Genomic DNA, 15,683 nt, shown 5'->3' with positions numbered 1-15,683 from the left:
GTTGTATAAGCAAATACCATATTAGCTAGGGCTCCTTGTGCTTGCCAGACACATGGTACACAAAGTAAGCGTGTACCCCCCTGAGGATTAATGTAATTATACCCTCAGGTGTTACAGATTACAGCATTGGAATGAAATGTATTATGGAAAACCCTTGTATCATTGTACTTCAAATATCTTAAAAAATAAATGTTTTAAGTGCAAAATTAATCACTCAAATACGTGTAATGTAGCGCTAAACTGTGTGTCTTGTTGTAAGATAATCTCTGTGGAAGTCTCGTAGTTATCGTCCTCCGAAAGCTAAGTTCTGCAGAAGTCAATGTACTTACCTCTTGATAAACAAAAGTGAAATGCTTTGTGTATAGATATCGTAGTTATTATGCTTATTGGCGTGATGTAGAATGTACTGTACGGTAACGTATTGTTGTGCCATGAAAAAGGCTGTCTCATTGTTGCTATACCACAAAAGTTACTACTAAAACATGTTTTACTTTCCAGAATAATGCAGAAGAACTGTGCAGATATAAAACAGATACACCGCAAAAGCAACATTGTAAATTGTCACTCATCAGTAGTGTCGTGACATAATTGTGTAGCTGTCAAAGATACCAAGTGCTAAGTCATCTTTAATCCCACAGAAAGTACTTCAAATAGAGAATGTCTTTTCAAGTAAACCAAAATGTTGCATGAAAATCTCATTAGCAGTGCCGGTATATGTTCTTTGTATGTAAGCCTTATAGTCGTTACGTAATCGTGCAACTAACAAGCATGAATGTACACACATAATAACACTGTGACGTCTGTTCACTATAACAGTGCATTTCTAATTCTGTTTAAATTAGTTCTCTTGGTTCTTGATAGGATATTTAACTTCAAACATTGTTGCATGGTAACAGTTTCTAAGTCTGACAATGCATACTAGAAATGTGAAGTGAAAAGTTTTATGGCAAAGACTAAGTTAAAAAACAGATTATCTTTCAATAAACGGTTTTACATGTGAAGTGTGGTAAAAACCTTTACTCATCCTAGTACAGAGTTTCAACTTGAACGCAATTATCATACGGTATATGTCGGTAAAGAATACTAAACTTTTTCTCAAGGTTATCGTCTATGCTATTTTTCACCGAGCCAGCCGGCGCACGTGGCTGCTTGCAGTGCGGGTCATTGTCTGTCTCTTTGTTGGCACGCATCGTTAGGATTAGGAGACCTAACTTCTACAAATTCACCTTGTCGAGAGGGCCCTGCTCTGTTTGAATCCCGCCAGTTCTGATGCAATTCAGCTCTGTCGTTACGATCATATCGTCTGTCGTAATGTCGGTAGATTCCATAGTTTCTTTCTTGTTGGTCACGTCGTGGAGAATTTCTCCCTGAAGCGTAACTGCGCGCTGGACCGTTGCGTCTAAAGATATTGTGTCGCCCTTGATAATAATTATTTTGGTTCCCAAATTGTCTGTTTGTCTGATTGTCTCTGTGATAGTCACTACCGCGGAGAGGTGCTCTTTCGCTGTAATTATTACTACTCTGCCAACGGTTGTCATACGAGTGGTGTCTGTTTTGGTCACGATCTGTGATGTGAGAATAGCCTTGTCGTGTCCAGTTATTATTTCTTTCATCGCGGAATAGCGACGAATGTAACCTGTAATTGTTGTGTTCTGTTTTCGCGTTCTGCGATTGCCAGTGTCAATTTCTAGTTCTTGTAAGAGTCCCTGAAAAGTTCCAATGTCGTCTTTGCAACGTCCTGCCAAAATAATATGTCGTAAATGTTCAGGTCATTTGATTAAGCAAATGCGGATGAGTTCTGAGGGGCTGTATGGGTTTGACAGGTACTGATTCTTGTGCAACATGTCTTCAAATTACACTCCTGGAAATTGAAATAAGAACACCGTGAATTCATTGTCCCAGGAAGGGGAAACTTTATTGACACATTCCTGGGGTCAGATACATCACATGATCACACTGACAGAACCACAGGCACATAGACACAGGCAACAGAGCATGCACAATGTCGGCACTAGTCCAGTGTATATCCACCTTTCGCAGCAATGCAGGCTGCTATTCTCCCATGGAGACGATCGTAGAGATGCTGGATGTAGTCCTGTGGAACGGCTTGCCATGCCATTTCCACCTGGCGCCTCAATTGGACCAGCGTTCGTGCTGGACGTGCAGACCGCGTGAGACGACGCTTCATCCAGTCCCAAACATGCTCTATGGGGGACAGATCCGGAGATCTTGCTGGCCAGGGTAGTTGACTTACACCTTCTAGAGCACGTTGGGTGGCACGGGATACATGCGGACGTGCATTGTCCTGTTGGAACAGCAAGTTCCCTTGCCGGTCTAGGAATGGTAGAATGATGGGTTCGATGACGGTTTGGATGTACCGTGCACTATTCAGTGTCCCCTCGACGATCACCAGTGGTGTACGGCCAGTGTAGGAGATCGCTCCCCACACCATGATGCCGGGTGTTGGCCCTGTGTGCCTCGGTCGTATGCAGTCCTGATTGTGGCGCTCACCTGCACGGCGCCAAACACGCATACGGCCATCATTGGCACCAAGGCAGAAGCGACTCTCATCGCTGAAGACGACACGTCTCCATTCGTCCCTCCATTCACGCCTGTCGCGACACCACTGGAGGCGGGCTGCACGATGTTGGGGCGTGAGCGGAAGACGGCCTAACGGTGTGCGGGACCGTAGCCCAGTTTCATGGAGATGGTTGCGAATGGTCCTCGCCGATACCCCAGGAGCAACAGTGTCCCTAATTTGCTGGGTAGTGGCGGTGAGGTCCCCTACGGCACTGCGTAGGATCCTACGGTCTTGGCGTGCATGCGTGCGTCGCTGCGGTCCGGTCCCAGGTCGACAGGCACGTGCACCTTCCGCCGACCACTGGCAATAACATCGATGTACTGTGGAGACCTCACGCCCCACGTGTTGAGCAATTCGGCAGTACGTCCACCCGGCCTCCCGCATGCCCACTATATGCCCTCGCTCAAAGTCCGTCAACTGCACATACGGTTCACGTCCACGCTGTCGCGACATGCTACCAGTGTTAAAGACTGCGATGGAGCTCCGTATGCCACGGCAAACTGGCTGACACTGACGGCGGCGGTGCACAAATGCTGCGCAGCTAGCGCCATTCGACGGCCAACACCCCGGTTCCTGGTGTGTCCGCTGTGCCGTGCGTGTGATCATTGCTTGTACAGCCCCATCGCAGTGTCCGGAGCAAGTATGGTGGGTCTGACACACCGGTGTCAATGTGTTCTTTTTTCCATTTCCAGGAGTGTATTTCACAAGACTGGAAAATTCAGATTGTTCGAAATGTTTCATCATTCTGATGCTATGTTTTACTCGGTCTTGTCTACCTTGAGACCAATATGCTGAGAGGAAGGCATGGTAAAATTCTCCTTCATTGCGGCAATCGTGAATGACCGATCGCATTCTTAGCTGCTTCATTCTCTAAATAGCCACACATAAATTCTAATCTGTGCTCTAATGACCAGTTGGGAGGAAAACAATGAGAGAACTGATAAAGCCATACTTGTGGATCTATGTCGTTGCCAGAATTCTTAAATGTTTTGAATTTACGTGTAGTAATGAACAGCTTATAGTCAAAATCATCATGTCGGCGAGTCGAATGTCGGTTATTGTTACGTCGTTTCGGCGGTTCCATCTCAAAATTCGGTATACCTCGCCAATTTCTTTCATAATTTCCGAAGTGCCCTGAGTTATTATTTTGTGGCTGTTCCGTATTTCTATGTCCCTCTTCCCGTATTGGGGCGCGAGTGTCTCCTGAAATAAGTAATTCTTGTATTACCTGTGTCAGCTAATCTTGTACTTCCCGGATTTCTCTTTTGTGCTGTGTATTGATTTGATTTTGATTTTGTTTGAATTTTCTAATTTGTTCGCACTCTTCTGTGTCATTAAAGACTACCGGTTTTGTGTCATTCAGATTATCATCTACCTTCGTAGATAAATTATTTAGCTGAACCGAAAGTTCAACTACTTTCTCTGATAACGAACTAATTTCCTCCACGTGTCTTTCTGAACCAATTTTCAGAGTATCAACTGTGTCCTTTAAGTTTTCCTGAGTTTTTGCGAGTTGCGTAACCAAATCGGTAGATGCAACTGAGTCAGTTTTAGCTTGCAAGGTCTCATGATTTTCATGAACAACAGCTTGCAGTTCTTTTATGGCTGCTTCGTGATTCTGTAATGCATTTTCATCCCGCGAAAAAATAGGTTGAAAATGCTCACAAATTTGTGTTTTTATGTCATTACAGACTTTTTGACATTTCGATTCAGTGTTATGTAACTCAGTAGTTAAATCTTCACAAGTTTGTTCAAGTGTGGTGTCTAACTTTCGAAAATTTTGTTCCATTGTATCTAACTTTCGAAGGTTTTGCTGTGTTTGTCTCTGATTTTGATCCATTGTGTTTAACTTTTGAAGCTTTTCCTGTGTTTGTCTCTGATTTTGTTCCATTTGTTGCATTAATTACAATAATAATCTATTAGTGTCTGGAATCTGTTTCTCTATGCTTTTTGGCAGTGCATTTTCCCCAGTAACATTCACATTTTGATAAGCAGAAAATTTGTCTTGACTCATTTGAGAAAACGGTGAGGACCCAAAACCTGAGTCTACAGTATTTGGAATATTGTGTTCTGTCATTTCGGATACCTGAGGGGAGCTGTTGCCGAGCGATCGATCAATAATGCTTCCCTGTTCACTACTTGTTTCGCTGTCTACACCATTATTTGCTGCCCACTCTATTTCCCTGTGCACAATTACCAAATTACTACTTTGAATGTCTGTTAATTCATTACATGGTGGCGCTAACACACTGCTTTGGTGTTCACTGTCATTTCTCAGTTTACTTTGGAGCCTAGTATTACGTTTTTCATGCACCATTATTTTCACAATATTTCACACGACAACACTGAAAAGCTCAATTTGAAGAGCAAAATTAAGAGAACACATTAACATAGCACTGAAAATAATATCTAGTTAATTGCAACTGCGAAATACTTGGTGCAAATCTACATGCGTGCCGCACCTGGTTTACTGTACAACAATGAAATACTGCAACTACAAAGGAAATTCTCTCTACAATTACGTGCTAGCAATAAACAATAGCTACACTAATTACACAAACTACAAGAAAAAAATCAGAAGATTACAGTGAGGTATCCTGGCAGGGTCGCCATATGAAACGTCCCCTTTTGAACGATTATATAAGACTGTGCTTAAACTGACACACAACATTTTTAGCGCAACGCAATCTGACTTTCAATAATCCCTACAAAAGAATGGCCCTGACTAACATTAACCTATACCTTTCACAAATCACTTACCTCACAAAAATCTTCGTTACTCGAACTACTGCAATACAGCGAGCGCCACTACTGCCAGCTAAATAAAAGATTCAAACTACGGAAGGCACTAACTACTGATAGGCGTAGTTAGCAAATGAAAGATTTTAATAGAGAACAAACAATGTATTTACCTTAATAGACATAATTGACATCCAGTCTTACAAATTTCAAAGCTCCGCCCTTTCTCTCTCCACATCCACCACTGCTGGCGGCTCACCTCCAACTGCGCAACGCTACGCGCTGTTAAAATCCAGCTGCCCAACACTACAATGGCAGATATTCCAACAACAATGCAAACTAGCCACAGACTGCACACAGCACAGCCAGTGATTATCATACAGAGCGCTACGTAACGTTGCCAATATGAAAACATAAACAGCCTACTTACAATCTACTCTGGATACTGGAAAATGAAGTACATGAGGCTAATCGTGAGAAAACTGCATTCATCACCCCTGATAGCCTCTCTATCAGTTTAAGGTAATGCCGTTTGGTTTGTGTAATGCTCCAGTAACTTTAGTACGGGTGATGGATAATCTTCTAAGTCATGTGAAGTGGACGATATGTCTTTGCTATTTAGATGACATTATAGTGTTCTCAGAAACATTTGGTGGACACATAAAAAGACTTATGGCCGTTCTTAACTGTCTCCAACAAGGCGGACTGAAACTTAATCCAAGAAAGTGGCTCTTTGGATCAAAAGAAGTCCAAATATCAAGAGCTCAGATGGAAACCCAGTTCTAAGCAAAGTAGGGAATACAGAAAGGTGGAAGGACTATATAGAGGGCCTATACAAGGACGATGTACATGAGGAGAATATTAAAGAAATTAAACAGGATGTATATGAAGATGAAATGGGAGATATGGTACTGCGTGAATTGTTTGACAGAGCACTGAAAGATGGAAGTCGAAACAAGGCCCCTAGAGTAGACAACATTTTATTTGAACTACTGATAGCCTTGGGAGAGCCATCATTAACATAACTGTACTATATGGTGAGCAGGATGTATGAGTCACGTGAAATATCCTCAGACTTCAAGAAGAATGTTATCATAGCAATCCCAACGAAAGTAGGTGTTGACAAATGTAAAAATTAACGAATTATCATTTTAATAAGTCACAGCTGCAAAACACTAAAACGAATTCTTGACAGACGAATGGAAAAACTTGTAGAAGCGGACCTCGGATAAGATCAGTTTGGATCCTGTTGAAATGTTGGACTACCTGAGGCAATACTGACCCTATGACTATCTTAGAAGATAGATTAATGGAAGCCAAACCTACGTTTCTAACATTTGTAGACGTAGAGAAAGCTTTTGACAATGTTGACTGGAATACTCTCTTTCAAATTCTGAAGGTGGCAGGGGTAAAATACAATGAGCGAAAAGCTAGTTACAATTTGTACAGAAACCAGATGGCCGTTAGAAGAGTCGTGGGGCATGAAAGGGAAGCAGTGGTTGGGAAGGGAGTGAGACTGGGTTGTAGCCTATCCCCGCTGTTATTCAATCTGTGTATTGAGCAAGCAGTAAAGGAAAAAAAAGAAAAATTCAGAGTAGGTATTAAAATCCATGGAGAAGAAATAAAAACTTTGATATGTTAAAAAATGACGTAATTCCTCCAGCTGTATTAAGGTGTTGGTTTTATAGGCAACTATTTTCGATCTTGTTACATCATCATCTTCAGGCCCTAAATACGACATACCATACTTAAACAACCAACGCAATAACAGTAACTTATAAGTTATTATGCAAAACAATTCTATTATAACTATATTACACAATGAATAATTATAATGAATCTAATTACATTTTTGGTCATTTCCGTTAAAATGCCATCACTCTGGATATTAGCCATTTGTGTGAAATCAGTAAATATGCACAATCGTTTTATTATAGGTTAATATCAGGTTTTAAAAATGGGAGTAAATAAAAGCTTAATCGACAAGCAGTTTTTTTAAAGGAAAAAAATATAGGCGTGGATACTGTAAATTATCATTTTTTTTATTTATTTAATTGTTTTTTAACATTTTTTTAAATAATGAACTATAAAAAGGAGAACATATGCATTACCAATCAGGCATATGTTAGGTAAACTTCATTGTTTACTAGTAGTGAACGTTGGGCAAGGTAGACTAGAGTTACGTTTGCAAAATTCTGTACTGTCGTCATACTGGTAACAGAGGCGTAATTTACTTAAACAACTTCGTTCCTAACACAACGAAAGAAATGATAAGGGACCGAAAAAAATAGTGCGAAACCCAGTTGATACAAGGTAGTCAATAGTGTAAAATACAAACTAATCAATTTTAAAAACTATTCAACCCAATAAAACTACAAGTTAACGTTAGTGAAATAATTTCTATGTCGGTTTCTCATCGAAGGCTATGACCAAGGTCTAAAATAATCAATTCCAGTAATTTAACATGATCAAAAGCACGATCAGGCACATGGCAATGCTCTAAATAGAAGCATATAAGTAATGTCAGTTGAAATAAACGGTCATACACTCCTGGAAATGGAAAATAGAACACATTGACACCGGTGTGTCAGACCCACCATACTTGCTCCGGACACTGCGAGAGGGCAGATCACACGCACGGCACAGCGGACACACCAGGAACCGCGGTGTTGGCCGTCGAATGGCGCTAGCTGCGCAGCATTTGTGCACCGCCGCCGTCAGTGTCAGCCAGTTTGCCGTGGCATACGGAGCTCCATCGCAGTCTTTAACACTGGTAGCATGCCGCGACAGCGTGGACGTGAACCGTATGTGCAGTTGACGGACTTTGAGCGAGGGCGTATAGTGGGCATGCGGGAGGCCGGGTGGACGTACCGCCGAATTGCTCAACACGTGGGGCGTGGGGTCTCCACAGTACATCGATGTTGTCGCCAGTGGTCGACGGAAGGTGCACGTGCCCGTCGACCTGGGACCGGACCGCAGCGACGCACGGATGCACGCCAAGACCGTAGGATCCTACACAGTGCCGTAGGGGACCGCACCGCCACTTCCCAGCATATTAGGGACACTGTTGCTCCTGGGGTATCGGCGAGGACCATTCGCAACCGTCTCCATGAAGCTGGGCTACGGTCCCGCACACTGTTAGGCCGTCTTCCACTCACGCCCCAACATCGTGCAGCCCGCCTCCAGTGGTGTCGCGACAGGCGTGAATGGAGGGACGAATGGAGACGTGTCGTCTTCAGCGATGAGAGTCGCTTCTGCCTTGGTGCCAATGATGGTAGTATGCGTGTTTGGCGCCGTGCAGGTGAGCGCCACAATCAGGACTGCATACGACCGAGGCACACAGGGCCAACACCCGGCATTGTGGTGTGGGGAGCGATCTCCTACACTGGCCGTACACCACTGGTGATCGTCGAGGGGACACTCAATAGTGCACGGTACATCCAAACCGTCATCGAACCCATCGTTCTACCATTCCTAGACCGGCAAGGGAACTTGCTGTTCCAACAGGACAATGCACGTCCACATGTATCCCGTGCCACCCAACGTGCTCTAGAAGGTGTAAGTCAACTACCCTGGCCAGCAAGATCTCCGGATCTGTCCCCCATTGAGCATGTTTGGGACTGGATGAAGCGTCGTCTCACGCGGTCTGCACGTCCAGCACGAACGCTGATCCAATTGAGGTGCCAGGTCGAAATGGCATGGCAAGCCGTTCCACAGGACTACATCCAGCATCTCTACGATCGTCTCCATGGGAGAATAGCAGCCTGCATTGCTGCGAAAGGTGGATATACACTGTACTAGTGCCGACATTGTGCATGCTCTGTTGCCTGTGTCTATGTGCCTGTGGTTCTGTCAGTGTGATCATGTGATGTATCTTACCCCAGGAATGTGTCAATAAAGTTTCCTCTTCCTGGGACAATGAATTCACGGTGTTCTTATTTCAATTTCCAGGAGTGTATATGTAACCTATTTGTTGTTCCTCTGATAAATACACACAAACACAGCCACTCAGTAAAATACATGATGTGTAACTTAAGTATTAAGTATGTCATCTCGTCGAGTGTCAATTCGAGTTAATTACGATCATTGATGCGCTTAATCTCTATTTACTATAGGCAAATAGTCTACTGGAACATTCACTACTACAGCATGGGGATTCATTCGTTTTACTCATCTTTATAATTCAGTTGTATACAATTGATAGTTAAAGCATATCGGCTACCCACTGATTTAAAAGAAACGAGCATGAAAGTTGGAAGCACAATTATTTGACTGTAAGACCAATTTACTGATTAAGACAAACTGACTACAATAACGGAAGTTGATAATGTACCAAGTATAAAATATGTTAAGGAGGGCAAGTTACTCATCAAAATGACAACATATTGAACTCTATACTACGTACAAACGGATTTGAACACGTGAATTACTATCTTATAATCACTATTAAACAGCAGAATCTCTACACGCGGTGAAAACAGTTCAAGTATCGTCAAGCAAGTTGACATTGAATCTACAAAGGAAGCTAAATCATACTAAAATTGATGTAACAGTAACACGCGGTAAGCGGACGGAGAAACGGTCGTGCTTCGTTATTATGACGTGTAGGATGTCTAAGTAGACAACATTTTACAGCGTGTTACTGTTACAAGTACTATGGGACTTCCCATCTGAGGAAATCAGTCCCCTAGGCTTAGAACTACTTACACCTAACAAACCTAAGGACGTCGCACACATCCGTGCCCGAGACAGGATTCGAACCCGCGAGCCTAGCAGCAGCGCGGTTCCGGACTGAAGCGCCTAGAACCGCTCGGTCACAGCGGCCGGTTGGGGAGCAAAATAACTGATGATGGTCGAAGTAGAGAGGATATAAAATGTGGACTGGCAATGACAAGGAAAGCATTTCTGAAGAAGAGAAAGTCATTAAGTCGTATCTAAAAGTATTTGTGCGGAGTGTGGCCATGTATGGAAGTGAAACATGGACGATAAATAGTTTACACAAGAATAAAAATGGTGATGATTAGATGGGTGGACCGCATAACTAATGAGGAGGTATTGAGTAGAGTTGGGGAGAAGAGAAATTTGTGGCACAACTTGACTAGAAGAAGGGATCGGTTGGTAGAACATGTTCTGAGACATGAAGGGATCACCAATTTAGTATTGTAGGGCAACGTTGAGGGTAAAAACCGTAGAGGGAGACCAAGAGAGATTCAGAAGGATGTAGGCTGGAGTAGGTACTGGGTGATGAAGTTTGCACGGAATAGAGTAGCATTGAGAGCTGCAACAAACCAGCCTCTAGACTGAAGACCACAACAACAACAACAACAACAACAACAGTGTACACTCAGTTTGATTTGGACTGATTGCCTGTAAGAGCATCATCCCACAGATATTGTTAATAGCAATTTTCCATTGCAATGCTGCTCTAGAAAGTACTTTCATCAGACATTGACACTGAGGATGAAATGAAGATAAATTACTCTCAAATACGTTCATAACATCTGACACACGGAAAGTGGAGCTATACCGGACAGGAGATGGTTCTCAGAAATTGGTCTGTCACAATTTTTTAACGAAATACATATTTTCGTCTTAGCAAATAGTCCGATGAAGAGTATTAATGCGTCGTGTCAGCATATTAAATTCAGTAAACACGCAATTCCCAAGACGGGACTGACTTCATTTCGTGTCACTTACGTCTTTTAGTATAAAATAGTAACCATACGAGAGTCCTCCTGAAAGAGAGGAATATTTTGACCCGAAGAGCAGCGCAGTTCTCGCCTCAACGCCACTAACGTGCAATTAATTTTCCTTATCTGTGGCACCAGTGGTTTCTGAGTGCAGAAAAAGAACGCATTATCAAATTTTACAAGCAGGTGACTGATTATTATGGAGATGTGACTAATGAGGCGACAGTTCGATTTAGTGCATTGCCTTTAATGGCGGACGAACATGTATTTACGATAAAGAACGATCAGGCTGACCTTCAGTTATGATGACGAACTAATATCAAATATTGAGGAAAGAATTTAACAGGATAGACCTCTCACTCTTGCTGGGCTCACCTTCTGCTTCTCTGAAAGTTTACGATCGAGTCTTTGTGTGATTTTGCCTCTAGAATATTGTTTCTCATTAGTGTTTCCTGACTGTTGACACATGATCGTAAAAGAAAGTCTTTCCTCACTCGGGCGACAAGGATGGCGAGGTATTTCCCCATCACATATTTTACGTGAATATCAAGAGCAGCAAGGGACTGATAACGAGGCTATTTATTCCCTTGAGGGCCTTGATCATTGTCATAACATTGTTATTGTTAACGAAACCTGCGTTTCTCATCAAAGTCAAGAAGCAGAGCAACAGTGAATGGAATGGCGTCACTGACAATTGCCAACAAAACCACGACAAGCAAACAAATTACGAGCAGCAAAAAGGTGTTCGTTGTGTAATACAAATGGCGTGAATTGCTGCACAGCGACAGAGTACTTGTTAACGGTAACGTTCTCCCGTCATTTCTGCGAAGATGAAGAGTATGTCTCAGCAGTGTAGCTGGGAAGTAATTGACCTGCCTGGAGTTATCAACGAGTGACTAACATCTTTTTCCTGATCTGAAGGATTTTGTGGTCGGAATGTGCTATTTTTGAAAATGACAGTGAACTTACAAATGACATTAGTGACTCTTGTAACAACTCTGGGGCAACTGAGTGTGCAGAAGATATATGAAAGCTTGTGGAATGATACGATAAATATGTAACTTTCAAATCCGACTACGTAGGAGAATGACCAGAATATAAAAATATCTTGAACGTAAATGTCTGTACGAATAGACTTTCTTCCCTTTTAAAATGACCCTCGAATGTTGAAAAGCCCATACATTCTGTATTTCGTTTATTGTGTCATAATATTAATGAATCCACCAGCAGGGAAAGCCGGGCGTATTAGCAAGCCGCTTCCGGGATTCCGGGGATGTGCCAGATCGGGACTAAATCCACAAGGCGGATTAAGGAAGGGGTCGGGTGTGCAGAGCGGATAACGAAAACTACAAACAGCGGGATTTGCTTCCGACCAGAAATATGCCAAACTTGCACCCAGTGTACATGGACACCATCTGCTCACCACGTCACACCCTACCTACACTCCGGGCATTCACTAATCCGCTTCCTACACACGCATTTGGGGGATAAGCGGCCCAGCCTGAGCCGCATGGACACTGCCATGAAAATGAACAAAGTAAACAAAATATCCTCCTGCCGGAAGAAGAAGAGCAAGACTGCGACCAATTATCTACATAATGTTAGCTGATACTCCCTCTTACATGAGAAAATGCCACTGGTTCCACTTATTGTAAAGTTTATATCCTGCATTTCCATTTTTTAAGTTGCGTACTCTTTTATTATATGAAAAATTATCATGCATTGTCACTTAAGAAATTTTTTCTTACTAAGTTTTCATGTTACATAAGTTGTGATGAATACTGTGCTCTTTTGAAGTGCATCTTACTTAATATAAAATTTTATATTGGTAATGCATTTCCCATTTCGCGCTAATAACAAAGATTTGCAGAATTGCTGTTAGAGTTTTTCTCCTATCTAATTATCGCACCACTGCAAAGATTAGTGAAACAGATACTAGTCTCACGTGTTTTCAACAGCCGAAAATCCCTAAAATTTAACACAGCTTCAGGACTAAGAGGAATTCATACTGTATTGTATACCTCTTTTAACGATAATGCGTCATAGTTCCCTCGGACAATAAACGATGGCCTGTGATTGGGGAAAGAACTTGTCACATCCATCATCAAGAAGCGTTTCAGACGTAAACCACAAAACTAACGTCCAACATCCTTGATATCCACTTCTCGCAGAATCTTAGAACATATTTTGCGTTCAAACATAACGAGGTATCCCGAAAATAATTATGTCGACCATGTGAAACCAGACAAGCAGATGTTGTATGACATCTTGAAAGTCGTGAATTAAGGCAATCAGGAAGGTGCAGTACTTCTTGATTTCTGCGATGCATCTTAGCCGGCCGGTGTGGCCGTGCGGTTTTAGGCGCCTCAGTCTGGAACCGCGCGGCCGCTACTGTCGCAGGTTCGAATCCTGCCTCGGGCATGGATGTGTGTGATGTCCTTAGGTTAGTTAGGTTTAAGTCAAGAGATGAATGCACTAAGCAGATTCAGAAGGATGTAGGTCGCAGTAGGTACTGGGAGATGAAGAAATTTGCACAGGATAGGGTAGCATGGAGAGCTGCATCAAACCAGTCTTAGGACTGAGGACCACAATAACAACAACAACAAGTTCAAGGGGACTGATGACCATAGATGTTAAGTCCCATAGTGCTCAGAGCCATTTGAACCATTTTGCGATGCATCTTAATCTGTACCACATACACGCTTATTATTTAAACTATGATCATATGGAGTATCAAGCTAAAATTGTGACTAGATTATGAAGAAGGTGGTTGGTAGGACGCAGAAATGTACTCGGATGGAGAGTCAGCAACAGGTTTGTGCCCCAACGATGTGCGTTGAGCCCTTGCCATTCATATTCTATATTAGTAGCATTGCAATCAACATACAAGTAACGGTAACCATTTCGCAGATGATACTATCTGAAAAAAGCTGCACAAATATTTAGTTAGTTATTGATAAGATTCCAAAGTGGTGAAAAGATTAGCAACTTATAAATGTTTTATACGACTACGTATACAAAATTCTGTAATGCTCAAGTTTTTCCCACTTCGTAATAATGACAAAGGTTTGCAGAATTTTTGTTAGAGTATTTCTCCTACATAATTATCGCACCACTGCAAAGATTAGTAAAACAGATCCTAATGTCACGTGTATTGAAAAACAACCGAAAATCAATAAAATTTAACAAAGCTTCAGGACTTGGTGAATTTCGTATGGTAATGTATACTAGATTACCCCTCTTTTAACCATAATGCGTCATAGACCTCTCGGACAATATGCCATATGAAACAGTGCAGCTCACAAAACGAAAAAGACGTGGTATCCTATGACTACAATCTTCTTGGGCGTAATTATTAGTAGGCAAATAAAATGGAACGATGACATGGAGTTAGCCGTAGATAACGCAGAGCTGACTCCGGTTCATCGGTAGAATATTAGGAAAATGCGGTCTGTCTACAATGGAAATTACTTAGAAAACACTCTTTTGGCCCATCCTAGAATATTGCACACGTGTGTTGGACCCATGCCAAACAAGACAACCAGGGGATATTCAATGTATATCGAAAAAACGACACAATTGGCCACAGGTTTGTTTGACCGATGCAAGGGTATCAAGTAAATGTTGCTGAAACAGACCTGGCACGCGCTTCAAGATCGGGAAAACTATTACAAGGAAGGCTACTTAGTAAGTTTCAAGGCTCAGCCTGAAATGATGAATCTAGGAATACACTAGAACCTCCTACGTAATAATTGGTACAGTGGGAAGTACCCTCTGTCATGAATTTCATCGCAGTCTTCACACTAAGGATATAAATGTACTATTATTGTCATGACGAAAATTGTTTCCATGTTTTTAAATCAAATACGAAGGAGGCGCGAAAGTAGGGCGAGGAGTAAATGAAGAAGCTATGTACAGCTTATGTCATCTATACAGGGTGAACCTGATATCCATCGACAAAACGTCTAAGGTTGTTCAGAGATATTTTCCGAGTATTTAGTTACAAGAGGTCCGTGGTCTGCGATGTCATGTCACAGAGTTTTAATATAATTCTGATTTATTTGGGTTTGTTAGCAGAATTATTCAACCCCCGTGAACCATAGACCTTGCCGTTGGTGGGGAGGCTTGCGTCCCTCAGCGACACAGATAGCCGCACAGTAGGTGCAACCACGATGGAGGGGTATCTGTTGAGAGGTCAGACAAATATGTGGTTCCTGAAGGGGGGCAGCAGTCTTTTCAGTAGTTGCAGGGGTAACAGTCTGGATGATTGACTGATCTGGCCCTGTAACACTAACCAAAACGGCCTTGCTGTGCTGGTACTGAGAACGGCTGAAAGCAAGGGGAAACTACGGCCGTAATTTTTCCCGAGGGCATGCAGCTTTACTGTATGGATACTTGATGATGGCGTCCTCTTGGGTAAAATATTCCGGAGGTAAAATAGTCCCCCATTCGGATCTACTTGCGGGGACTACTAAGGAGGACGTCGTTATCAGGAGAAAGAAAACTGGCATTCTACGGATCGGAGCATGGAGTGTCAGATCCCTTAATCGGGCAGGTAGGTTAGAAAATTTAAAAAGGGAAATGGATAGGTTAAAGTTGGATACAGTGGGAATTAGTGAAGTTCAGTGGCAGGAGGAAGAAGACTTTTGGTCAGGTGAATACAGGGTTATAAA

This window comes from Schistocerca americana, chromosome 7 (assembly GCF_021461395.2).
Source record: "Schistocerca americana isolate TAMUIC-IGC-003095 chromosome 7, iqSchAmer2.1, whole genome shotgun sequence".
NCBI lineage: Eukaryota > Metazoa > Arthropoda > Insecta > Orthoptera > Acrididae > Schistocerca > Schistocerca americana.
Note: the sequence above shows the minus strand (reverse complement) of the source record.